Genomic DNA, 26088 nt, shown 5'->3' with positions numbered 1-26088 from the left:
ATTCCCCCAAGAGCCCAAGCATTGTAGGGAGGAACTTGAATAGATTTGCATTTGGGCTTGTGGCCTCTGTTCCCACAGGTGAGGGTCTAAATCTGCCAGGACAGGTGGCTGGCTGTTAGAGCCAGAGAATGTCAAAATCACTTTATCACTTCAAGTTCTGGTGGGCAAATATTTCTTTAAAAACTCCAGATACAGTCTTTCCTCAAGAAACCTCCTTTGAGGTTGGGGGGGTGAAATGAGCCCAGAGCCTCAGAGTCTGTTGTGTTTTCACATTTCCCCACGGCCTCCTCTTCAGCCGGAGCTCAAGCAAGCCCAGAGTGGAGACCCAGTGTATATATATGAACAGCTTGGGAAGGTCGATTCCCTCCCTCCGTCTCTGAATCTGTTCTCGGTCCACCTGGTCCCCTCCCGGGGAGGCTGGATGAATCCTATTCCTGTTCCCTTCGGTTGCTAAAGCATTGCAGTCCTCTGCCGTTGTGGCTGTGCCAAGGTGTCCCCATGCCAACTTCTGCCTGTTGAAAGGGATGCTGGCGGAAGGCACGGTGGCTGGGTGCTGGCACAGAGCCTCTGTCAAGTTTCCTGGGTGGCAATGGGGGGAGAAGGCGGAGCATGGAGCGGAGCCACCTGCCCACGGCCGCCTTCAGAGCTGGAAATCGCAATCCTCCACGGACCAAACTTTACACATGAAAGTGCATTTCCACCAGCTGCAACTTTCACTCCATCTGTTCAGCAGCCCGAGCCCCTTGGCTCTCCAGCTGGGAGCCCAGCCTCCTTCCTGAGCGGCTGCCTCGCCACCCCTCCCCAGCCTTTCAAGCCAGCCTCACTTGCACTCGTGTTGCTCCCTAGGGGCCCTGGTGTGGCTGTAGCTCTGCCCCCAAACGCCCCCTCTCATTCTGAACTCCTTGAGAGAAGAGGTTTTAAGTACATCTGGCTGAATTTCCTTCCTTCTCCACCTCTCTCCCCTGTTTTTTTTTTTTTTTTCATCCCAAAGTTTGCCTCAATTAGCCCCTTCCCTTCTGGATTGACAGTTCTTCCAAACTGTCTTCTGTGGATTGGATAGGTGGTCAGAGCGTGTGACCAGTGCCAGGGGCCTACAGGCCTGTTCTCCTGACCATCAGACCGGTCCCCTCCACCTCCAGCCCCTGCCCTTCTCAACTGGCTGTCTCAGAGATGCCCAATGCTAGGCACCAAGAGCAAGACAGAATCTTCAACAGCCCAGCGTGGCTCTCACCTGCTACTAGAGCAAGTACGTCCTGCCTACTGTGTGCCAAGAGCCCGCTGCTGGTATGTCTATTCAGCCCCCCTGTCTGCCCGTCTAACACATCACTCCTGTGTGCCACATCCTGTGAACTTGCTGGGAGTTCAAAGCTGAGTAGGACCAGTACTTACCCTCCGCGGGGGATTCACAGTCTAATAGGGAGACAGGTAAACAAATCATTGCATCTCAGACGCGCAGCGCCAACAACCAAGTGTCTGGGCAAGGTGAGGCTTGAGCTGGAGCATGTGGGAAGATGAAAGGTGGAGGAAGTGGAGCCAAGTGGGAAATGGGGTTTTCAACTGCCCACCTACACCCCCCCCCCCCGCCATACTCCTGCCTTCAGTTGGGTCAAGTGGGAGCAGTGGCTCTCCCCTGAGGCAGTCGTTCAGCTCAAAGGGGAGACAGGTGGAGATGCGGCGTGAGCTGCCGCTGTGCCTGGTGGCACACTTACCTCCCGGGTCGGGGGAACCCGAGTGTGCCAAGTTTGACGGAAGTCAGCAATGTCAGGGCATAAGGGCTGATAAATGTGAAATACCAGGCAAGTTCCAACAAAAGGAGTGTTGATCCCTAACCCTGGGCGGCCTCATACCTCAGGTTTCTCAAGATCAAAGGACTTTTCATCTGTAGTTAATTCTCAGCTATGTGTCGAAGGGAGGGAGCCAGCGCACAAGTTTCCCCGAACACTATGTTTTCAGTTGGGGGTGTACTGTACTTAATGCCTATTTTGGTCAAACCATCAGGTTGACCTCCGCTGTTGGTGCTCAGGCTCATGGAAAAGCAGTTTGTCCATCTCCTGGACACAACGTGGCCTCGTGCAAGGGCAGTGACCCACCAATGTGATTTGGGGTAAAAACATGGGGAAAGCTATGCCGGAATTTAAAAGAAAGAAAGTCTACATTGTTTTTTGAAGGGCAGTAATTAAACATTCCCTGTGGACCATCTCTCAGGCGAGGCATTTAGGAACGGATGATGTGTTTTCCCACAGTCCTGTGACACCCTTGCAGAAGAGGACCGAGCAAGCTCCTGTCCCTTACAGAAATGGAAAAACAAGTTAGGGAAGGCTGGGGGACCTGTGGTAGGTCCTTGGGTATGTGCCTACGAGATTAATTAGAACTCAAGTTTCCCTGAGTCCTAGTCACTTCTTGGCCCTGTGCCCTCAGAGGGGGAGAAGCAAAGCTCCTCAGGAGACCCATTGCCTGTGCTGTCTGGTCCCACTTCTCAGTGGAACAGTTTGCACATTTTATGAGTGCTGGTCACTTTCTCCAGATGCCATGGCAGAGAAATTATCCTGGGTCTCTGTGGGATCATTCGACCCTTCTCACTGAAAACACACCAGCTGTCTTCAGGAACCACAATCTCATATGTTTATGGAATTCCTTTCCCAAAGCTCTTTAGTTTCTGAAAATTTGTCCTTCCAACACTCCTGGGGAGAGCTTAGGCCAGGACACACACACACACACACACACACACACACACACACACACACACACACACACACACACACACACACATGCCTGAAACCCCCCAGAGTGCATCAGCTGGAAGTCCCATGCCTTTGGGAAGGCAGGGCCTGGAAGTGAGTCTCCACTTCCCACGTGTCAGAGGTCAGGGAGCTAAGCCACTGGTTCCCAACCATTTGGATTTCCTGGTCCAGTAGAATTTCCAAATAATTTGGAGGGCTGGCTTTCTTTCTTTCTTTTTTTTTTTTAAAGTAAGGACATTAAAAAAAAAAAAAACAAAAAACTTATCACCAATATGGCTTACAACAAGTCATTTTAACTCTAAAAATTTTAGGAAAAGCTCAGAATAAAGGACCCTTCTTCCAAAGAAATTATAGTTGGAAATCATACCATGGTGTAGATGAGATAAGTTTTTAGTTATAGAAAATGTTCAACATAAAATGTTCTATGATAATACATTGTATCCTTATGATTGTTTGCTCCATACAACTTGGGTCAGTTTGGGGGCTGTATTCCACAATGCAGTCCACTGACCCTGGAATGTCACACAAACATGCTGACAAAGATGGAAGCAACTGACAATGAAGTTTTTACATCATTTAGAACATTCAGAGAGAGTCTGAAAACAACATCCCCCTGGCCTGGGCCACTTCTGCCTTCCCTCTATAGGGTTGGGAGGAGAGCAGGCTGTGGGGATCAAAGAGCTTTCCAGTTAGGGCCGTAGCAGGGAGACTTGGAGACTTGGAACACCCTGCTCCAAGATCGGCTCCCAAAATGTTCCAGCCATGGCTTTGATCACCCAGCTCAGAGCATCCAGAATTTACTCTGGAAGGTTTTCACCTACTGATTAAAGGCAATTTCTGACAGACATAGTCCTTAGAACCAGTAGGCTCTGCCTGCCATGGCAAGAAGGGCGGGGAGGGGAACAAAGAGGGTCTTGGAATAGAGAGTGATTTCATTCAGTGCCTTCCTGAATGAGGCTGAGGCATAAGTTCACAATATGCCTGATTCCCTGTTGAGAAGTGGAAGACGAAAGAGGTTCAAGGCATTTATGAAGGGGAGGGACTGAATGTTTCTTGCTGCCCACTTCTAGGTTTTGTCATGTATGTGGGTGGCCAGAGCTAGGCGAAGTGCCATGTTTCAGTTTAGGTTCTGACTGGACACCATTGCCTCCTACTCAGGGTCTAGAACTGCCACACTGAGACCACAGCCCTAGAAGGAATGTGTCACTCTTATGTGAAGGCTTGGAACTTCCTGAAATTTTAAGTAAAAGTGTCTGTACATGAAAAAATAAAATAAAATAAGCGTGTCTCTGTGTGTGTATCAAGCTCATAGGGTCATTTTTCTGTAAGGAGTCCACAGCTCTTTTCAGATTCTCAAAGGGGTCCATACATGGTATCCACCATCATCCTGGGGCTCGTTTAATGAAAAGCGATTTCCTAAATACAGTGGTGTAACTGGGCACCACTGCAAAATATTAGAAAGCATCTTCCCCAGCTCTGCTTAGAGGAGGGGTGGTGGGGTTGAGGTTGCAGAGCTACTCCAGGAGAGTAACCCTTCCAAGTTCATTTCTGGTTTTCTCCCGGCCCCTCCACACACTTTATCTGGGACTGTCCCATTCAGCAAATAAAAACGCAGGATGCCCAGCTAAATGTGAGTTGAAGATAAACAATACATAATTTCTTTTTTACGAATAAGTACGTCTCATCTAATACTTGGGACACACTTATATTAAAAATTATGTGTGCAATATTTGAGGCATACTTATTATATGTGCTGTTTATCTGAAATTCAAGTTTAGCCAGTGTTGCGTATTTATCTGACAAGCCTGTGGCATTAGTCATTATCACACATGTTCTCACGGGCCTTTCTTTTCCTCTCAGATACAGCACCCCTTGCAATTCTGTACGGTGGCGAGGGGGGGTGCTTCCAGGTACTTTTGTTGGGGCCAGACATGGCAGAATTCCCCTTTCGGCCCAGGGGAGGTGCAAGCCTAGATCTCGTCAGCAGGGGGCACCATTTTCTTAAAATAGATCCCCCAGCGGCGCTTCAGGGGCCTCAGAAAGAGGAAGTGGGGCATTGAATGGAATTCTTTTTGCTGCTCCTGTCTTCCCTCCGGAGCTCACTTCTCCCCACCTCACACCTTGCCAGACTTATCTCTGAAACAAGACTCTGCTCCTGTTACTTCACTCCTCAAATCACTTCTCAGGGTCCATGGTTACCATCAGGAGGCGGCATAAAAAGTGCTTCAGGATCCCACTGGAGTCTGTTTTTCCCTGCTTCAACTCCTGACGCTTCTACCCTGCGGAATCCCACCCACCTCACACTTCCAGCATCTCTGTTCACCACGAACGATTTGCAGCTTCCCTGTACACTATTTACTGCCATGCTTTTGTGCCCCCAGTTCCCTCTGCTTGGAGTTCCCTTTCCCACCTGGTGCTTCCAGCGTCTCTGTTCATTCAACACGTGGCACCCGAGCACGCGCTGAGACCAGCCGGGTACCAGGCACTCAGCCTTGCACCCGAGATACTGTGCAGGAGGCAGCCAACCACGGCCCCTCCCACGGTGTGGGGGGGTGGTGGACAGGAACAATAAGCAAGTAATCAAATCAACATAATACTTAAAATTGGTTCCGGGGCTAACCAATCCTGCAGAGTTGATGGTTCCCTCCTCTGGTCCTCGGATAGCTTTTCATTTTAAGGGTCCCGAATTCTCACACCTGCAAAATGTTGCAGGAAGACTGGATGAAGGAAACCAGCCAGTTGGAGTTCATAGGGAAGGGCTGGGGTGGAGAGGTGGGGTGGCGTGACCTGTGAGTGCATGTCCCGTCCAAAGGGGACAGTGGCTTATCACCTCTTCCTGATTGTTGCCAAATCTGTCATTTCAAAAAAAAAAAAAGGTTGGAAATACCGATTTTTACATGAACTCTTCCAATTTTTAAAATTCTTTGCCGGCTAAACTAAACATGCCGATAGGGTCGATTTGGCCTAGGGCCACTAGTTCGCCCCCTACCCTATCGCAACACTATATTACTGCGTTGCCTCTGATTAATATTTGTGGATACTTTCTCCCCCGAGACCGTGTTCTTGTGTCTTTCGCTTCTAACACAGTGACTGGCGCATGGAAGGTGCCACACATCAGTCAAGTTTGTGGAAGGGCCGAGCGGAGGGAGGAGGGACGCAAACGGGGAACAACAGTTTGTTGATGGAAGTTCTTATTACTCCTGCTTTGGGCATGGGACAGACGGGCCAAGGAAGCCTGAAACAGTTTATTGCTGAGTGTGCCTGTGTGCACGAGTGAGTTCCCGTGTTAGCAGGTGTGACAGCTGGGAAATGTGTCTAAGGACCATCAGCTCCTTTCTTGGTGGGCTCCCAAGCCCTCCCTCCCCATTCTTGGCGGACGGGAGGGAGGAGAAGAACGCAGGGCTCGTGGTGGACTCTTGGCTCCCTTCCAGGACCTGCAGTCCCTGGCACAGAGATCAGAAAGAGCTTAAATAGGCTTTTGGCACCAACTGATCCGTTCTCAGGGGAAGGAGTCCGGCAGCACCCACCGCCTGCCCACTGGAGTGCCCACTGCATACATAGCAAGCAATTGCCGGGAGCGGGCGGGGGGGGGGGGGCTCGCTTGAGCTGAGCGAGATAATCAAAATGACCCTTCACCGGGCATTGGAGAGTCAAAACACACGAGTTGAAGAGAAGGACTGGGGCGCAGGGGCTTAGACTCCCCATTGCAGCCCCTCAGAAACAGAGCAGGGGCTTGACCACTGGAGCAGCCTGCTGATTTCTGTGAATGGTATGCTGTCCCTTTTTTTTTCAGTCAAGAGAGGAGGCTGCCTTGTGCCCACATGGAGCATCTCATACGCATTCTTACTGCCCCCATGAACAAGAACATATCTTTGGAAAATAGACATCTGAGGCTTACAAAGTACATTTTGTCTAATTTTCAGGAGAAGTAACTAGATCATTCAGGAATCAGAGCCTCCATCTTGGCCCTGAAACCTCTTGTGAGTTCTGGAAAATGCCATTTTCTGAATCAGAGAGTGTGGAGGGTGTTGGGGCAGCCTGAAGTACATAGGAATCACTCTTTAAGCTGGACTATGGATATTTCTGCCCCATGACTTTCTGGTGAGAGGGCTCTTGAAAACCAAAGCCACCTCCAGCTTCCAGGCAGGGTACCTCTTGCTCCCTACCGGTGCTTGGTCAGCCAGAAGCTTTGAAGCAAGACTTCCAGGAAGCAGTGTCTCCCACAGGCGGTGCTGACTCAGCCCAGACTCCAGGCTTTAAGTCTGGTGCCTGTCCCAGAGAAGCCAGCAAAGGCAGAGGCGCGTGGGGGGGGGGGGGAGGGGGGGGGCTGTGTTCCTGAGCTGTGTTCCAGCTGCTGGGAAAGGGGGGAAAGGGGGCAGGGACAGGGGGGCATGGACCCTGAATTGTTTAGGCTTTTGCTAAGGGAAAGGGGAAGGCGACTCAATAGTGGCCTGACTCCTCCGGGTTCCAGCACCCTTTAACGAAATCTGTCTTTTCCCCGTTCCTGGAGGCAGGGATGGTGGCTAATCCCAAATACTTTGCATTTGGGAATGAGAAAATCCTTCGATATGTTCCCTGGCTCTCATTTCTAATCTGCCATGTGGGTGGGGGCGGTATGACTGACCATCTCTCTGAGTCTCCAACATCCTCTTGCCCAGATTACCCTACTCGGACTAAAGGGAGATTCATGCTCCTTCTCTCCTCCTGACCTTTTCCAAGAACTACCTGATTCCTTCCACCTCTGCTTCCTGCTTCCCTCCTCCCTGCCCTCCCTCCCTTGGTCCTTTGCTGTCATTTTCCTCTCTCCATACTCCTACCTTCTCTCTCTCTCCTCCTCTCTCTCTCTCTGTCTGTCTCTCTCTCCCCCTGCGGTTCTGATGGCAAATCCTTTCCCTGGCACAGACCCTCCACTTGCTCGCCAGCCCTGCTGGGTTACTGTCCTCATTCTGTAGCCCCTATCCAATTACCTCTCTGGCCAGGCTCGTTGGGAGCCCTCCCCTCTGGCCGTCCTGCCTCTTGCCTTCCTGCTGCTGGCAATGCTATCACCCACGATTCGTTTCCATTTGGGGAAGGGGGTGGAAAACTGTCTGGAATGAACGGGGAGATGTTTGGCAATCCGTTCTGCATTCTACTCCAAGGGCCCCCAGAAGAGAATCTTAGGGAAGAGGGCACCATTTCCCAGAGCATGAAGGGCTGCAGGATCCAGTTTTAACGAACGTGGGATCAAAAGCTTTTTAGAGTCAGCCAGTCAGTCCTTAAAAACAAGGGCCCAGTGACAGGGAGGACTGGAGGCCTTTGCCACAGAAAACGAAGCCGTGACTCAAAGGCATCACGTAGAGGCTTCCTTGCTCATCCACGTTCCTGAGTTTAATGTCTTTGGCTTGGGAATTAACTTTGAGACTTTTCCAACATAGATAAAAATAGAGCTCATAAATGCCATCACAGGCACTTTCCGATAAGGTGGCCTTTTAAGGGAAGACTGGGCTCCCAAGCAGAGCGTGTGAGTCAAAGAGCCTCTGAGTGAGTGTTCAGCATGCCTGAGACCAGCCTCCTGACCAGCCTGTGGCCAAACAGTGGAGGCAGGAAGAAGAAGCTCCTGGAGGCTTCTGTGCCTGAAACCTCAGGAACCAAGGTCCCGAGAGGAATGTTTCTGTCACTCATTCATCTGTTTATTCGTCACACAAGCATTTACCTGAATACCTACTGTGTGCTAGAAACGCTGCTTGGTGCTAGAAACGAGATAGAGGGAAAGAAAAAGAAATCCTGTCCTCATGGAGCTTACCACCTAGTGAGGGACACAGACAGGGGCTGGGTGAGCATGATTCAGGGGGAGAGTGCAGAGGGAGGGGAACCGCGGGGAGCGCCAGCTCAGGGTTGGGGGACTTCCATAGCTTCCTGGAGGAACAGATGGGTAAAATCAAAGCCTGGAGAAGCAGCAGAGAATTGGCCAGGGGAAGGTGGGGGTGGGGGCAGGGAAAGGTGTGGGGAAGACTGTTCTGGTAAGTAACAGCACTAGCAAAAAGACAGAACTTGGTTTACTCGTGGGAATTGAAAGTAGCTCTGTGTGTGATGGAAATGCGTATTGCTAAGTGGGGTGGGGAGAGTGGGAGAGCCCCTGGAGACAAAGGCACAGGCCCCGGTAGAGAGCCTTTTGCCCCATTAAGGAGTATGGACTTTATCCTGAGGGTAACAGGCAGCCAGGGAAGGGTTGCATGCAAAGAAGTGAGCCCATTGGACTGGCATTTTAGGAAGCTCATTCTGGCTGCAGAGCAGAGAATGAACTGGAAGGGGAAGACCAGAGGCTGGGAGGCCAGTGAGGAGGTCGCCATGATCCAGGGAAGAACTGGGGAAGTGTCAGTGAAGGGGGAAGGAAGTAGGCAGAGCTGGGCCATAACTGACGTACAGAATTGTCAGAACATGGGGGTGCATCCGAAGTGTGCCGGAGGAGTTGGGGATTGTTCCCAGCTCCCAGACTCAGCTACCTGGTGGGACAGAGAAACCTGGAAGAGAAGCACATTTTAGATCTGCTACGAGGTGCCTGGGGGACATCCACCTGAGGATATCAGGCTGCTAGTTGGGTGTGTTAAGTCGGGAGCTTGAGACGGATTTGGAATATTCTTCAGCAGATGGGTGGCAGTGGAGCCATGAAAGTGAATGAGGGATCTCGAGGCAAGTGAGGACAGTGTGAGGAGGAGAGGAACCGACTAGAATCCAAGGAAAATGAATATAAAAAGGATGGCCAAAGGCAGAGCCCCCAGAGGAGACTAAGAAGGAGCAGCCAGAGAAGCAGAAGGAAAACCCGGAGAAAGGGTCTTGCTTCTCCTGCCGAGAGTGCCCTGACTTCCCTTCAGGAATTCACTCCTCCCTGTTCTGGGCCCTGGGGTTTGGGTCCTAGAGGAGAGACGCTGGCTGGCTCTGCCTAACCCTCCTGCCCCACCTCCCACAGCCCTCCCACTTCTCTGTCTCCAGCTACTCATTTCCCTTGAGTTTCACAAAGTCTCCATGCTCCCCCTGGCCTGAGGATCTCTGTGTCTCTGGGCTGTTTTCCTTCCTCATTCCCCTTCTCCACATCCCTAGCTTACTGACCTTCCATGTAAGCGTCCAACCTCTGCTCAGGCCTTCCCTGACATTCCAGACAAGACCAGGGCTTTCTGTCATTCAGTTGTTCCTTCCAATTGTTTGTTCGGTGTGTCCTAAGCACCCTGCTGTCCACGTGTCCGCACTGTGCCCAATGCTGGGACATTCTGGAGAGCAGAACAGACTGCTATGGAGCTGACAGCTGATCGAGACTGATAATAAACAAGTAAATACTCAAAAAATTAACAATTGTTGTTAGTACTGTGAGGGAAGTAAACAGTACCATGATGGAGGATAACGGAAGGTCCTTGTTTGGGATAGGGTGGGTGGTCAGAAGAGGTTCTCTGCGGATGTGAAATTAAACTGAGACCTGAAAGAACCAGCCATGTGAGAAGCTAGGGTAGAAGTGTTCCATGCAGAGGGAACAGTAACCGAAAATGTCTATGGAGGGAACGGTCTTGATGAGCTTTACCAGTTCCAAGAATTGACACATGGCCAGCACGGCTGATGCAAAGACAGGGAAGAAGGGACATGAGATGTGGTTGAACCTGAGACTCTTGCAGGCAGCGGTACGAAGTTTGGATTTTATTCTTGGTGCAGTGAGAAGCATTCAAAGGTTTTGAGCAGGGTGGCAGCACAATCTGACTTAAGTTTTAATTGGATTGCCCTGGTTGCTGAGTGAAGAATGGATGGAGGGACAAACCAAATACTAGGGAGATTAAGTAGGATCCCCTCACTGTGGTTCAGGCAAAAGAGGGTAATGGCTAGGACTTGACTGGGACTGGGAAGACGGAGAGCAGTGGATGGAATCAAGGGATGTTTTGAAACTAGAGCTTCTGGGAATTCCTGATGGATCAGATGTGCAGTGACGGGGGCGGGGGGGGGGGCGGGATTGAAGGATGATGCCTGATTTCTGGCCTGACAGTGTGGAAAGAGAACCGGGCTGGCTTGACTTGACCTGCCCAGCCTCATTTGTCCCTCTACCCCCTTCCTTGGAGCCCCTGAAGCAACTCTTCAGAAGACCAGAGCTTGAGAAGCATCATTCAAAAACCACCGGGTTGGAGAATCTTTATGGTTCCTTCCAGTTTGGGATTTCTTTAAATTCAAAACTGAAAACCCTATGTGAATAAGGAAAATATTTCTATTTCTTTCGACTTCTCCTGTAGTTACATTGGTAGAGCTCTGTACCCAGGGAGCATTCAGTAAGTGCTAGTTGACTGTTCACTTTGGCACAGACCTTCTATAATTGAATTTTAGATTAAATTCTTTTTTTAAAAATAGGGTTCTAACATAGAGTAAACTTTCAATTGAAATCAATTCACCTTGATAAAGGAGAGCCCTGGCAAGGATAATCTAAAATTATAAAATCCAAAGTAATTTCTACTTGAGTTGAGGCAGAGAAAAAAAAATGTGTTTTTGCTAAACTAATGATCTACATTTAGGTATATGTTATTACAAGGCAAATGCCAACAGGTGGTGGATCAATCCCATTCAGAAAGAACAGAAAAAAAACCCACTGAAAATAATTCATAACAGTGAATAATCTCTATTTGCTAATACATTCTTTGTTGAAAAAAAAATATCAGCCCTCTAAAACTTATTTTGAAGCAATGACTTCAGGTTATTTTTAGACTTGAGTTAAAGATGCACGAGATGACTGTGTTGCCAGGCCAAGGCAAAAATCAGAGGAAAGCTAGGACTCAAACTTGCTACTTCCTCTCTTCTCTTTCCCACTGCTGCTTCTTTGCCTGGTACTTCAGTCCTCAGACATCATGTTTGCCAGCCATTTCTCCACATTAAAAACTCAGAACTTCCATTGATCTATAAGCACATCAGTCAAATCCTCAGCTACACCATTATAAGCCTTTTGTTTTTTCTTTTTTTTTAAAGATTTTATTTATTTATTTGACAGAGAGAGAGAGACAGCGAGAGAGGGAACACAAGCAGGGGGAGTGGGGAGAGGGAGAAGCAGGCTTCCCGCAGAGCAGGGAGCGGGGCTCAATCCAAGGACCATGGGACCATGACCTGAGCTGAAGGCGGACGCTTAACCAACTGAACCACCCAGGCACCCCACCCTTTTGTTTTATCAAAGAGGGAAGTAAAGTAACATAATGCCCTTCAAATGCCAAGCCCTTGTGAACAAATACCACGTCATTCGATGCTGTTTATTACCCTCTGATGGATGCCCCACGTCGCAGATGAGACGGGAGAACGGGTCATCCAGCATCTGATCTGCCGCGAGCGCTCTGCTGTGGGTAACGTCAGGGAGAAGGAATGCTAAACACTTCACCACGGACACTGTGGCAGCATGGTGGTCAGGGCCCAGGACATTGACCAAAACTGGCCAACTTGGTGCTACTGCCTGGGGTTGGGGTTTGCAGCACGAGGCACAAAGATGAAAGGAGTGTAGACATCTTTTTTTTTTTTAAGATCTATTTATTTGAGAGAGCGAGAATGAGAGAGAGAGAGTACATGTGGGGGGAGGGTCAGAGGGAGAAGCAGGCTCCTCGCCGAGCAGGGAGCCTGATGCGGGACTTGATCCCGGGACTCCGGGATCATGACCTGAGCCGAAGGCAGTCGCTTAACCAACTGAGCCACCCAGGCACCCGGAGTGTAGACATCTTTTGCCACAGTAGCCGCGGAATGCATGTGCCTGGTGGTCAGCAGGACCTCCTGGCCACAATGTCCTGCTGACGAAGGCTGTTCTTCCTCCATGAGCTTTTGGTTTTCAGCCAGATTGCCGAATCTGATTCTTAAGGTCCTGTCAGTTCTGGAGACCAGAGGTATTTCTTCAGTAAATTCCAGTTTGGGTTGATCGAGCTGGAGCTGGTGCAGTTCTCACAACCAGAAAGCCTGACCCATCTCTGAGGAAACAGACTCCAGGTCTTGTCCAGGGACCCCAGCTAGCAAGTGGCAATGTTCTGGCTGAGAAATTTGTGCTGTTTCCTTGATTCTCTGCTTCCCAAAGAACTTGAAAGAATCCAAGAAAAAAGGGGAACATGGTGTACAGATGAAAGCAGGGCTTGGAGACCAGCAGCTATCTGAACACTTACTCCCAAACCCACATTCAGTAATACACCACTAAATAAGCAGGGTCTGCTCTATGCCAGGGACTCTGCTACGTTCAAATATTATCTCAGTTGATCCACACAACAGTATGATATGGTGGACATTATTTTCTCCATTGTTTGGGTGGAAAAACAGGCTCACAGAGGTTTGTCCACATTTATATTATCGTTAAGTGTTAGTGTTGAACTTGGGTCTCCAGACAAGGAGGCTGGAACTCATTCATTAAGCCATAGCTACCTCGCTATGAAATTATTTAATCAATCAATATTTCCCCACTGCCAATCTTCCATTAACCCCATTGTGGCCTCAGCACCACCTCATCAATGTGTTCTTGCTGGCATGCTTCCTTGCGTATGGTTTTACACTCGTGTCCCAAAGTATGTCATCTGTCTCTGTTCCTTTAGACTGGGAACCTCCAGAGCACAGGACCAGGCCTCCCCACTGAGGATATTCCTTCCTGCATACACATCTCTGAAATCCCTGTGGGGCTCCACCATGACAGGCCTCGGGCTGGGGTGCATTGACTGGGGTGCATAGAGAGGAGAGGACTGTATCTTGCCACAGTGCTTACAACCGGTTGGGAGTCTGGACTCATTTTCTGTTCAGTCCTGCCTGTCTCCACCTCCCCTACAGCTTCAAGAGAAATCATGCCTTTGCTTACTGGACTGTACAATGGAGCTGAAGATCCTCGTTGGCAGCATAAAGACCAGATGTGTTGCGGTCTTTTGAGACAGAGCCCTTGCCCAGGACCTGGCTCATGCCAGCCAATGAATACTTTGTCATTTGTGTTTTGGAATTAAGAAAACTGAGTTCGGCACGTTTCCTACCACCACAAGGAGCAGTGAATTGAATTGGTGCCATTGTAAGCTTGATTGTTGTTGCATAGATAAAACCCTCATTAAGTCCCTCAAGAGAAGAAAAGAATTTTATTTTGAAGAGAGAGGAGTGGGGGGGGTGCTTCTTGCTTGTCGGCAGTTACAACAACAGAACAGTAAATGGAGGAAATAATGAAATAACCGCACTTTTCCCCCCCAAACCTCGTCAACAGGCTGGGTGAGTTTTTAATTAGTGCTTCGTTTTCAATAAATCCGTATGTGTACGTGGTGCTGATTCTTTCCTGGATAAGGGAAAGATAATAATGAGAATCCTATTTTTCAGTCCCACACTAAAGGGATGCCTCGTATATTTAATCATGCTGTAGAAATCCTGGCAGCTTTCTCTGAGCCCAGCCTCTGCACTAATTACATTTCTAGATTTTAGTAAATTGAAAGGGAAAATGTAGGAACAAAATAATTAAAACCGAAGAGGAAGTGCATATTAAAAAGGAGAAGCTGTTTAAAATTCTTCCACACAGTGTTTCCAAGGACATCTACAGTCATTGAATCAGATCCACACCAGATCAAAGCCCTTTGTACAGAGGCTGGTGGAACACATCTCAGGTGGGCGGGATGGTCCCCACAGCAGAATGGGAGCCTCATTGCGCCAGGCTACAGATGGGGTAGGACTCATGTCCTTCCAGATCTCTGGAGATTCAGGGCCAGCCTGGACAAGCTGCTAGCACAGATTCACTAGCCCTGAGGAGTCCCTTCCCAGGTGCCAGGCAGAATCTGACTACACCATATTGATTAGCCCCAAGTGTGAGGTAGCTAAACTATGCTGTCCGTGCCTCCAGATTCCTTTTTCTGCACTCCTTACCCCTCTATGATCCTCCCTCCCATGAGCACCTTTTTTCTTTCTTCCTTGCCAACCTGTGAACTCTGAAGTGAAGAGAACAGGAACTGAATAGCCTCAGTGACACCAGGAGTCAGTTACTTGAACCGGGTTACCTGGTTACCTATGGGGCACTCTGAATTTTCACAAGGACCAAAAACCTTGTTGGCTTCAGCTAAAGGAATGAATGTTTGTTGAGGATGATGATGAGTGGAACCTAATTGGAAAGTTTCAAGCATCAGCCTACTAGGTGACAAAGGCCTTTTTTTTTTTTTTTAAAGCGTTTTGTTTTAAGCAAGGTAGGCCCAGTACTCACATGACGGTGGAAGTTAGGAGCGCCATTTCTTGATCATGTTGTCTGAAATACAGTTGGAGCAAGCTCTAGGAGCTTGGAGGGCATTGTCTGTGATTCCTAGGACATTTTAAATTGTGGGATTGTAGGGTGTGCTTGTGTACTTGAAAGTGGAAGGCAGCCTGACACCGTCAGGGGTTTCTTTCCAAACCCCTGTGGCTTTGCTCATGGGCTCCCGGCCTTCCCTAATGAACAGACTCACCGGCCACCTGGCGCCAGGACGCATGTGGCAGGAGACAAGTGAGTGCAGTCTCCTGGAGACAGTCCCATGGCAGCAAAGCTTCCGGAAGCTGTTCCCAAGGCAGAGCCCACACTTTATCACACCATGACCTGCAGGTTCATCTGGCTGCTCTTTTGGGTCCAATGCCTCCGACATTTGAATGAGTGTGTCTGTGTAATGACACTATCACAGTGCGGAAAAGAGACAACAGCTGCTCTGGGTTATTTGGCTTGATTCAGTAGGAACAATTTTTTAAAGTTTAAGCTAATGGGAAGGATTGTAGCAATAACAAATATCCCATCACTGTCATTAAGTCTCTAACATGGGGATGTCTTTTTTTTCCTCCCAGGGCCAAGATGCTGAGGCTTTTTTTCTTTTACTCAACTCAGGAGTCACTGGTGGCCCTTGGGAGCCAGGATGTGAGGCCGGCTGGGGACCCAGGTGTCCATTGATAACAAGTTGTCATTGAATCAAGTCCCTTTCAGTTAAGCCACCCACATGCCCACCTTCCCCCAAGAGGTTGGTCCTTGGTTTTGTTTCCAAATGCCAAAATCTAAGTTACTTAAAAGTCTTTAGAATTATCATAAAGTCCAAAAAATAGTTTACTGACACAAATCTGTTCGGAAAAAGTGAGGGAACGCAAGTTCTTGGTAATCCATATACTTCCTGCAAATATCAATTGCTATTGTTCAATGCCTTTATTGTTACGCTGCCCCCCCCCCAACCTTCCCCCCCAACCCTTGGTAGGCCTCTGTTTGGTCCTCGCACCTCCGCACAGCCTCCTGCGCGGGGCATGCCACCCCCTCCGTGCTCCCGCCTCTTTCTAGTCAGGCCCCTCCTTCCCCTCAAATCCCCCGGCCCAGGGGAGCCGGCGGGACGCACGCGCACTAAGGGAGGTAGGCGGAGTCTTGAGGAAGAGGGAGGAGGGGCAGGAGAACCCAGGGAGGGGAGAAGAGGGGCGGAGGCCGCGCGGGGTGGGGCCCGGCGGGTACGCGCTCGCTGCGTCGACGTGCTGACGCCATGACGCCCCGGCCGGTGTGTGTCGGTGTGTGTGTGTGTGTGTGAGTGTGCGCGTTCTGAGTGTGTGTGTATTTGTGTATCGGCGGTCCCGCAGGTCCCGGATGTTGCGGACAGTATGAAGCGAGCGCAGGGGTACGGGGACCAGCAGCTGTCGCCGCCGTTCTCAGGTGAGTGGGGGGGAGGAGAGTCAAGGGAGAGGGTTGTCCTGTCGGAGTGTGGGGGGGAGCCTCCCTTAAGAGGTGACTGACCCCCAACCCCCCCCCCCCGCCACACACATACTCTTCTCTGTCCCATATCCCACATCCTGGGTTACGTGGCCTGGGAATGCCAGAGCCTAATCAACCGTTCCTTCTCCCAATCCCAAGCATTCAGGAGACACAAATGCGCCCCCTGCCTTCAGCCCCCCCCCATCATTTTCCCAGCCCCATCCCCCTTGCCAAATAGTGAGCTGTCGCCTGCGGCGAGATGGGTGACTGCGCATGCGCGAGTGTGAACGAGCTAGGGGTGCTTGTTCGCTGCCCCCGGGGCGCATGCGCATCGCTGTGTTGCAGGGACCTGCGGGATAAAGAGCCCCTTGACCACGCGCCCGCCTTCTGCCCAGACAGTGGGCTGCCAGAGAGCGCGCCTGTTGCTCCTATCCAAAAGGGAGAGTTTAAATTATTTGACGGACTTACTGACAAAGCAGGATTTGCATCTCGTGTTGCCCTAGAGACTCCCAGGCTACTAACGCTTTCCAGAGCCAACGTGCCCCACGCTGACCCTTCTTTTGAAACTGTCACTGCAAGTTCTAGTTCCAGCATTACGTTTCTTTCCTCCCAGTCATGCTGTACTTTTAATGCAAACATCCCCTAAACTTAGGAGTTGGTGCCCCAACCCATTCAATTATTCTGGCAGGGGATTTTGGTGGCTTTTCTAGGGAGGACTAAGGGTCACAAAAAAGAAAGGGGACTACCTTTTAGTAAGATTCTTAATTATAATCGTAGAACTAGGTGAGGTAGAGATAAAGAACACGGTGTAAGGCTTAGAGCAGTAACTAAATCAAGACATCAGGGTTCTCATCTCTAGCCCTCCTTCTTGTGACCTATTTGCCTCTTTTTTTTTTTTTGTAAAAGATCTTCCTTTAAAGAAAAAAAAAGGATCTTCCTTAGCACTTTCGTTTTAGCTGTACATTATTGATGCTCTGTGAACATCACACGAAAACAAAAGCAATCTGAAACTACTAGTGGAGGGTAACTTACCCAGTGGAGGTTTTAACTTTAAGCAGTGGGAGTGATGTTTCTTGCCCATTTGCAAATACCGAAGAGCAGTGTAAAATAAGGAACTCTAAAGTACCGTAGTATTTCAGTGATCTAGGACTTAGGTTTCAGTTGGCAGATTATTCATGGTCCTTAATTTGCTGCTGTATGGCCACTCTTGGATACTTGGATGCTTCTTCCCTCTGGCATCAGAACAGGGTGAGGAAATGATGAATTCTTACAAACAGAAGGTTTGCTGAATAGCAATGAAATGAATAGCTGAATTGTTGGGGGGGGGGGACAGCTTTTTGTGTGTTTTTCAGTTATCTTTGCCAGACCTGTTTCCTATCTGGATAACAGGATGGGTGATATCAGTAAGCCTTATTTTCTATTTTCTTCCCTTTGTGTTCTTTCTTTGGTATTCTAGCAAGACTTTTTTGGCTGCCATTCTTAACTGTAGGACCTTATGTTTTGGGGCCTTAAAGTGTGTGTGTGTGTGTGTGTGTGTGTGTGTGTGAGTGTATAATATATATATATATATATATATATATATATATATATATATATTTCACTTCCCCTTTTAACCCTGGCTTTTGCAAGGTTCAGCTGTCTTTTGTGCTGTTTTCTGTTGCCATGGTTGCAGTGGGAGCCAGGAGATGACACAGAAGCAGCACAGGAATTTGGGGGGCATATATCATCCTGTTTCCTGGAAAGTTCTGGAGACTCATCTTGTTTTCCTTGTGTGAAGACTAAGGAGTATAAGTTATCGTGACCGCTCCACACTTAGGGTGGGGATGGTTGGTGTCCATTGGCACTTTGGTGACTTCTGTTAGAGCTCTTAATAGTGGTTAGTGAACTGGAAGATGTTCAGTGTTGCCTATATCCAGACTTGCATCAGGTTCTGGTGCAAGTGAAATAAAACTATTGAGGTAATAAGTAGCCATTTCTCAGGAGGTTTCTGTCATCTGTGATCCTTTGTTTTTATCTGGAAGCATTTCATCTGGTTGAATTTACTGAAGCCTTATTCAGGAATTTTTGTGGTGTGAAGGCATGATTGCTTTTAGGGTTAAGATGAGTATTCTCACTTTGTATTGGTGCAGAGCCACGTTTAAAAAGTCTCTTTAAAATGGGTAACACGGGCGCCTGGGTGGCTCAGTCATTAAGCGTCTGCCTTCGGCTCAGGTCATGATCCCAGGGTCCTGGGATCGAGCCCCGCATCAGGCTTCCTGCTTGGTGGGAGGCCTGCTTCTCCCTCTCCCACCCCCCCTGCTTGTGTTCCCTCTCTCGCTGTGTCTTTCTCTGTCAAATAAATAAAATCTTAAAATGGGTAACACATGGGGCGCCTGGGTGGCGCAGTCGGTTAAGCATCCCACTCTTGGTTTTGGCTCAGGTCGTGATCTCAGGGTCCTGAGATCGAGCCCCGCGTAGGGCCCTGCACTCAGCTCAGAGTCGGCTAAGACTCTCTCCCTTCTCCCACCATGCACTCTCTCTCACTCGCTCTCTAAAATAAGTCGTTAAAAAAATAAGATGGGTAACACACATGAAACAAAATTCAAAAGGTACACAGAGAGAAAAATCTTCCTTCTCTGTCCTCTTTTCATCCATCTAGTTAAACCCTCCTAAGCCCTCTGCAAAGGAAACTGTTGTTACCCGTATCTTGTTGACCCTTCCAGAGATAGTCAGTGCTTTTACAAGCATATACAACTATGTACCCTTTTAAGTTTTTGTATATATTTACTGTTTTACACAAACGGTAAGATACTATAGCCATTATTCTGCACTTTGCTTTTTTCACTTAGTATATCCTGGCCATCATTCCATACAGTAATAGAATACCTCTTCCTTTTTGAAAGATGACAGATAGTCCCTTGTACAGATGTACCATCATTCAGCCAGCTCTTATTATTGGATACTTAGGTTGTTTCCAGTGCTACCATTAATTCTTTGCATGTACTTTCTAGGTACATGGGTATCTTTTGGGTAAATTCCTAGTGGAAGTGCTGGATCAGAGGATATATGCATTTTTAATGCTGTTAGATACTGCCGAATTGCTTGCCGTAGAGGTTGTACGAATTTATATTCCTGCCAGTAGTGTTGTGAGTCTACCTCTTTCCTCACCAGTACTGTATTATCAAAATGTTTTTTTATCTTTGTACAGTCTTTTATCTAAGATTTTAAGTTCATTATGTAGCTTGTTAAGCTTCATTACAACCCAGGAGTTGTGGATAAATACCATCAGCTGTTTTGCAGATGGGAGTGGTGGTGGAAGATAGTGTTCGACTGAAGAGTAATGTCATGAGACTAAAGTCATATGCCTGGATAACAGCAAATCCATGACACTTCTCAGAAGACATGTAAAACTTATGCTTCCTTTAACTCTTAGATGCTAGTTTCTCTGTGCAAAATTCTGTAAGCCCATAAGTGATGTTCTATGATCTCCTTTTGATAGTTTTGACTCAAAATTGTTTGTACAAGTGAACTGCCATTCTGTTGAGGAATTGAAAAGCTAACCCAGTTAGTTAAAGGTGCTTTACTGAGTGCTTTCACAAGATATTGGTACTAGTACTTTTTAAAATCTGCTGATTGTAGAATATTTCATTATGAGCTGTGAGGAAATGGAAAAGAATTTAAAAATGCATGGGCCTGAAGGAGCTCACAGTCTTGTTAGAAAACCAAATCTACTGAGTATGTGAAATGGAGAACAGTTAGAATGGGAACGTAATACACTGTGTTCCATGTTGAGAGGACTTTGTAAGAGTGATAAGGTTTAGAGGAGAGTTCCCTTTGGGAGGCCTTTCTGGAGGAAGTGCATTTTGAGCCCTTCCCCACCCCCCCTTTTACAACTGTTTATGTAAAACATTTTAAAAATACAGAAAAATTCAAAGAATAGTACAGTTATCACCTTTATACCAATTAGCCCCTAGATTCCATAATTTACATTTTGCTATATTTGCTTTATGTATATATGTGCATGTATGTTTATATAATACATAAATTTTCATATTGCAGACATCATAACATCTTAATACTTTCATACTTTAAATACTTTAGATGCATCTTCTTAAAGATATTGTTTTGCTTAATTGTTCTTAGGATATATTGTCGTAGTTAAGGGAATTAACAGTAATTTCCTAAAAACCATCTAATATCCCGTTGAAGTTCAGATTTTTCTTAAAACATGTATCTTTAGTCTTTTTAAAGCTAGAGCAGTTTATTTAAATCTAGAGCCACAAGAAATTGCCTTTATGAAGAGACCAAGCCATTTGTCTTGTAGAATATATTACTTCTGGAATTTTCTGTTTATTTCCTCACAGTTTCATTTAATTTGTTCCTTTATGCCCATATTTCCTATAAACTGGCATTTAAGTCTATGGTCTGATTAGATTCAGATTAAATACTTTTGGTAAGAATTCTTCATAGGTGTTGCTCTGTGCCTCATATTGGGTCACAATAAGAGAAATAATGTCATAATATCCCATTATTAATGATGTTTAGTTTGTTTGATAATTTGTTTAAAATGATAAATACCATATCTCCAGTGTAGACACTTTTTTCCCTTTGTAGTTAGGAGGTAATCTGTAGAGTGGTGACACTTTGGAACGATATTATTCTACTTCTCCAGCAGTCTGTCACCTAATGATAGTGATCCTTGTCTGAATCTTGTTGCAAAATGATAATTTTCTAATTCTGCTGTTCCTTTTACATTAGCTTTCAATCTTCTGTAAAGATTTCTCTCATCAGGAATAATTGTAATTTCTATCAAAAGTTAGGTAAATTCTTAATTTTCCTTTTAACAGTTTCCTGAGTAAGGAGATGGTATAATAATCACCTCGAATGGTGGCAAATGATTTGTTTGTTTTTCTCACTTTCTTTGCTTTAGTATCACTGTAAATTCATGGACCTTAATTTATTCTACATGTTACCAACAATTATAGACATTTTTTGAAGCTCAAAATGTTCCATATTTGGCTTGTAGAAACCTTTTAAGCTTGGTTTATGAGTGCTTCCTTGCCCTCTGGTACAAGAAGTTCCTGCCTCACTTTGTGTTTTTCCTGTCCTAGTTGTGGAACCCTCATCTGTGTGTGTGTGTGTGTGTGTGTGTGTGTGTGTGTGTGTGAGAGAGAGAGAGAGAGAGAGAGAGATACATATATGTGTGTGTATACACACCCATATGTAGGATTTATATATATATATCACATCTTCCCTTTTATTATGTTGTTCATCATGGAGCTTCTGGAGCCAACATCTAAAAACTGAAGGTGCCTTTATTCTAACACAATGCACCTAGTGTTTGACTCATCTCTGTGCCACAGACATTGCTGGATTCTGGATCTTAGACCTCACAGATGCCTTGTTTTGAATACTCTTTGTGAAAGACAGGTAGTACCTCTGAAGACAGCATTGCCTTCCCCCTACCTCTCCAGTATAAGGTTTGCTGTAGAGGAAACTGGGAATTTCTTCTCTCATGAGCAACCTTGCTTTTTTTCCGAGATGAAAGGTACACAAAATGGAATTTAGAGACGGAAATTGTGTTTATAAGCTTTCTTGGAGATGTGGGGTTTGAGTGTTCTGTAAAAGCATCTTAGCGTGTACGTGCACAAGTATGTGTTTGTCTTTCCTCCCTTTTCCTCATTTCTACATGGTTCTCCACACGGAGTGTTATGTAAGATTATGCTGTGATAGCATATTTTTTTCATTATCACTAGATTTTCATCATTAAAAAAAAAGGAATGAGACAAATTGTTCTTAATTAGGGAAATTTTTCAGATAGGCCATGAACTCTGATATCTAACTGTCTTGACTCAGGGTCTGGAACAGTGCTGAATCCTGTAGATTTCTGTCCTGTACTGTAGACTCAGGAGAAATGTTGGCACATCCACAGTGTTTTCTTAAAATCCATCATACTAATGAAGGTTAATACAAACAAAAGGTACAGTGGAACTGCATTCTAAAGCTGGTTTTAGGGGCTGGACTAATTCCTGCCTTAGCAGGAAATGTTTTATTAGACTCTTACCATGTAGTGGTATTTTGAGTAATCTTAACTGATTTCAAGTTACTCAAGGCCTGATAATAACAGTATTGTAATATGTATCCGAAATTCTTTTTTTTTTTTTTTACTATCTTGTCGTATTTACTTCCAGACTTAATGAGGTTATTCTCAACCTGGTTTCATAACAATACTGGCCCCATATTAAAATCTGGTTGTGTATTCAGGGAAGCATACCTGTTTTTTGTGGGTGTTTGTTTTCAGGCATGGTGAATCACTCTGAAAGGCTATGCTGACACATTTGCCACTAAAGATCCAATAGCTTCTTTTCCTTTTGTTTTTGACAAGCTCACATTATAGGAAAAAAGATTCTGAAGTATAATCTCTTCAGGAAATGCTTGGGCCTTCATTCTTACAACTGTAGTCACGTTTTAATAGAATTGGCAGGAGTTGCCTAGCTGTTCTGTGTGGCAAAGCTGGTCATGCCGCTTGGGGAGAGCTGGGTGCAGAACTCAGAGTGGGAGTCAAATGTTCAGGCAGTAACCCTTACTTGACTGTGAAGACCTTTCTTCTTGACTCTTTCTTTCTAAGAAGCTCTTGGCACAAATCTTCCTACTGTGGCACTAGCTACATTAGAGAAGGGCTTGCAGTAGTTCCCTGAAAGCCTCTAATTCTCTCTAGTGTGTCTGTTTGTAAGAAAAATGTGTGTAATCGTTCATCTCCTTAATTTAAGATTTACACAATTTTTGGTATTTAGAAACAGGTACTATTTTCTATCATTTTGACTACTTTAGTTACTTTATGAGTGGAGTCATGTGGTCCTTTTATATCTGGCTTATTTCCCTAAGCATAATGTGTTTGAGGTTCATCTGTGTTGTAGCACATGTCAGAATTTCTTTCCTTTTTAAGGCTGAATAATATTCCTTTGTGTGCATACACCCCATTTTGTTTATTCATTTATCCATCAGTGTTCACTTGGGTTGCTTCCACCTTTTGGCCGCTGTGAATCATGCTGCTCTGAACATGGGTGTTCAGCTATCTCTTTTGAGATCCTGCTTTCAGTTTTTCTGGGTATATACCCAGAAGTGGAATTGCTGAATCATATGGTATTTCTATTTTTAATTTCTTTGAGGAACTGCCATACTGATTAATATGGAGGCTGCACCATTTTACATTTCTACCAACAGTGCGTAAGGGTTCCAGTTGCTCTGTATCCTCACTAACTCTTACTATTTTCTGGGGTTTTTTTTGATAGTAGCCATCCTAAGGGTGTGTTTAAAATTTTTTAATTTTATCTTTTTTTTTAAGATTTTGTTTATTTATTTGACAGAGAGAGACACAGCGAGAGAGGGAACACAAGCAGGTAACAATTATATCTTGTATTTTTTTCTAAAAGTTTTAAAGTTTTGTTTTTCACATTTGGGTCTCTGATCCAGGTAGAATTTATTTTGATGTTTGCTGTGAAGTAGGGATCTAACTTTTTTCCATAAGGATAACCCTGAAGTAGGAATTTAATTTTTTTTCCATAAGGATAACCCAGTATCCCAGCATCATCGTCTGCCCCTTATGACTTTATAATGCCACTTACATGTTTCTGTATTCCCTGTTCTGTAATGTTGGTCTGTTTACGTATCTCGTACTGGTACTACACTGCCTTAATTATCTTAGCTTTATAATTGTTCATATCTGGTAGGGCAGGTCTCCCTACCTTGTTCTTTTTCTGTTCATCAGCCTCCCTGAAAAACCCTGTCAGGTTAGTATATTTTAAAGAAGCCATTGGCTGTCTAAAATATATTGACATGATATATAATGGCCTTCTCCAAAAAGAAAAAAAAAAAACAAAACAAACACCCAACAAACCAAGCCTCCCTTAATCTAGCAGCTGACCATTAAGGTTGTCTCTTGTTCTGAATAAGCCTATAATTTCCATTCAAATTTTAGTTTTGTTGGAATGACTTTCATTTTATATGGGGATATGATCTTCAAATGGAGGAGAACCTTGTTATAATTTGGTGTCTCAGATAAGGACACCAAATAAAACATTCTTGGTAACAGTATTGAAGTTCTGTGGTGTTAAGGCTTTCTTGATCATAAGGAAAAGGAACCTATTTAACGGGGCGCCTGGGTGGCTCAATCGTTAAGCGGCTGCCTTCGGCTCAGGTCATGATCCCGGGGTCCTGGGATCGAGCCTCGCATCAGGCTCCCTGCTCCGCGGGAAGCCTGCTTCTCCCTCTCCCACTCCCCCTGCTTGTGTTCCCTCTCTTGCTGCGTCTCTCTCTGTCAAATGAATAAAATCTTAAAAAGAAACCTATTTAAAATAACATATAAAAGATTTTTCAAAAGGAAGTAGTTGTAGTAGAATCCAAGGAAAAGCTGAACAACAAGACCTTAGGGCTGGAACCAAAACAGTTCCAAGGACTTCAGCAATAAGACTTAATGGACTCTAGCGTTCTGCCATAAATAGACCTCAGTATCCATGAGGCTTAATTCAGATTCCTGAATGATATCTGATTTGGCCAATCTAAGGCATGATTTTCCCTCGGCCAGATGTCTGCCCCAAGTTCAACTCTGGGTGAGGATGGGGAATGGAAGATTTGCTACAAATGGCAATTTTGGGGGTGGCTGGAATCAGAGACAGATTCTCTTAGAGCAGTGGTTCTCAAACTTTTTAGTCTAAGGGCTCTATACTTTTAAAAATTATTGAGGACTCCAAGAGCTTTTGTTTATGTGGTTTATAACTATTGATATTTACCAAACTAAAAATTAAAATAAAAAACAGTTTTAAAAAATTAATTACCTAGGGGTGCCTTGGTGGCTGAGTCGGTTAAGCATACAACTCTTGGTTTCGGCTCAGGTCATGATCTCAGGGTCATGGGATCAAGCTGTGTGTCGGGCTCCGCACTTAGCAGGGAGTCTGCTTGAGATTCTCTCTCTCCCTCTGCTTCCCCTCGCTCGTCAGCGTGCACTCTCACTCTCTAAAATATATGAATAATTAGCTAAAAAAAACCTCTCTCATGTTAACATCAAATCTTTATGAAAAATAACTTTTTCAATATATTAGAGAAATGTTACTTTTTTTTTACACTTTTGCAAATCTTAAATATCTGGCTTAAGAGAAGATGGATTTTCTTATCTGCTTGTGGATTCAGTCTGATGTGATTGATAGTTTTGATTGAAGTATTTGAAGAAAATATAATCACAAGGGATATGTAGTTAGAAAAGGGAGAAGTATTTTCAGACAGTTGTGCATATTCTTCTACACAAAACTTGACACTTGGTAGTTTCTTTTTAATTTTTTTTTTTATTTTTTAAAGATTTGATTTATTTGACAGAGAGAGAGAGATAGTGAGAGCAGGAACACAAGCAGGGGGAGTGGGAGAGGGAGAAGCAGGCTCTCCACGGAGCAAGGAGCCCTGTGCAGGGCTCGATCCCAGGACCCTGGGTTAATGACCTGAGCCAAAGGCAGATGCTTAACGACTGAGCCACCCAGGAGCCCAAACAATTGGTAGTTTCTTAAAAGTTAAGTTGCAGTGTGGAAACTGAAATCATTGATGTTACTCTTACATTAAAATCCATTGGTCTGGGGGTACTTGGGTGGCTCAGTCGTTAAGCGTCTGCCTTCAGCTCAGGTCATGATCCCAGAGTCCTGGGATGGAGCCCCACATTGGGCTCCCTGC

The 26088-nt window shown here is 45.9% G+C and overlaps 1 protein-coding gene across 6 annotated transcripts in view; it reads left to right on the top strand.

The window, feature by feature from the left end:
* The first annotated feature begins 16191 nt into the window (after nucleotides 1–16191).
* The window catches only part of SPOP (speckle type BTB/POZ protein), a 65536-nt gene continuing 55639 nt past the window's right edge, over nucleotides 16192–26088 (top strand). For 4 of the 6 annotated variants that reach the window (XM_028093697.2, XM_028093692.2, XM_028093698.2 and 1 more), the window contains exon 1: nucleotides 16192–16356. The gene's annotated coding sequence lies outside the window, so the exon portion shown is untranslated. Of the gene's footprint in view, nucleotides 16357–17404; nucleotides 17644–26088 lie in introns of those variants that run through there. The other 2 variants (XM_028093699.2, XM_088028316.1) reach the window with 2 other exon arrangements.

Source organism: Eumetopias jubatus, unplaced genomic scaffold, assembly GCF_037043125.1.
Source record: "Eumetopias jubatus isolate StellerSeaLion01/CBP00866 unplaced genomic scaffold, mEumJub1_p1.0 scaffold_10, whole genome shotgun sequence".
NCBI classification, from domain to species: domain Eukaryota; kingdom Metazoa; phylum Chordata; class Mammalia; order Carnivora; family Otariidae; genus Eumetopias; species Eumetopias jubatus.
This window is presented reverse-complemented; position numbering and strand designations above follow the sequence as displayed.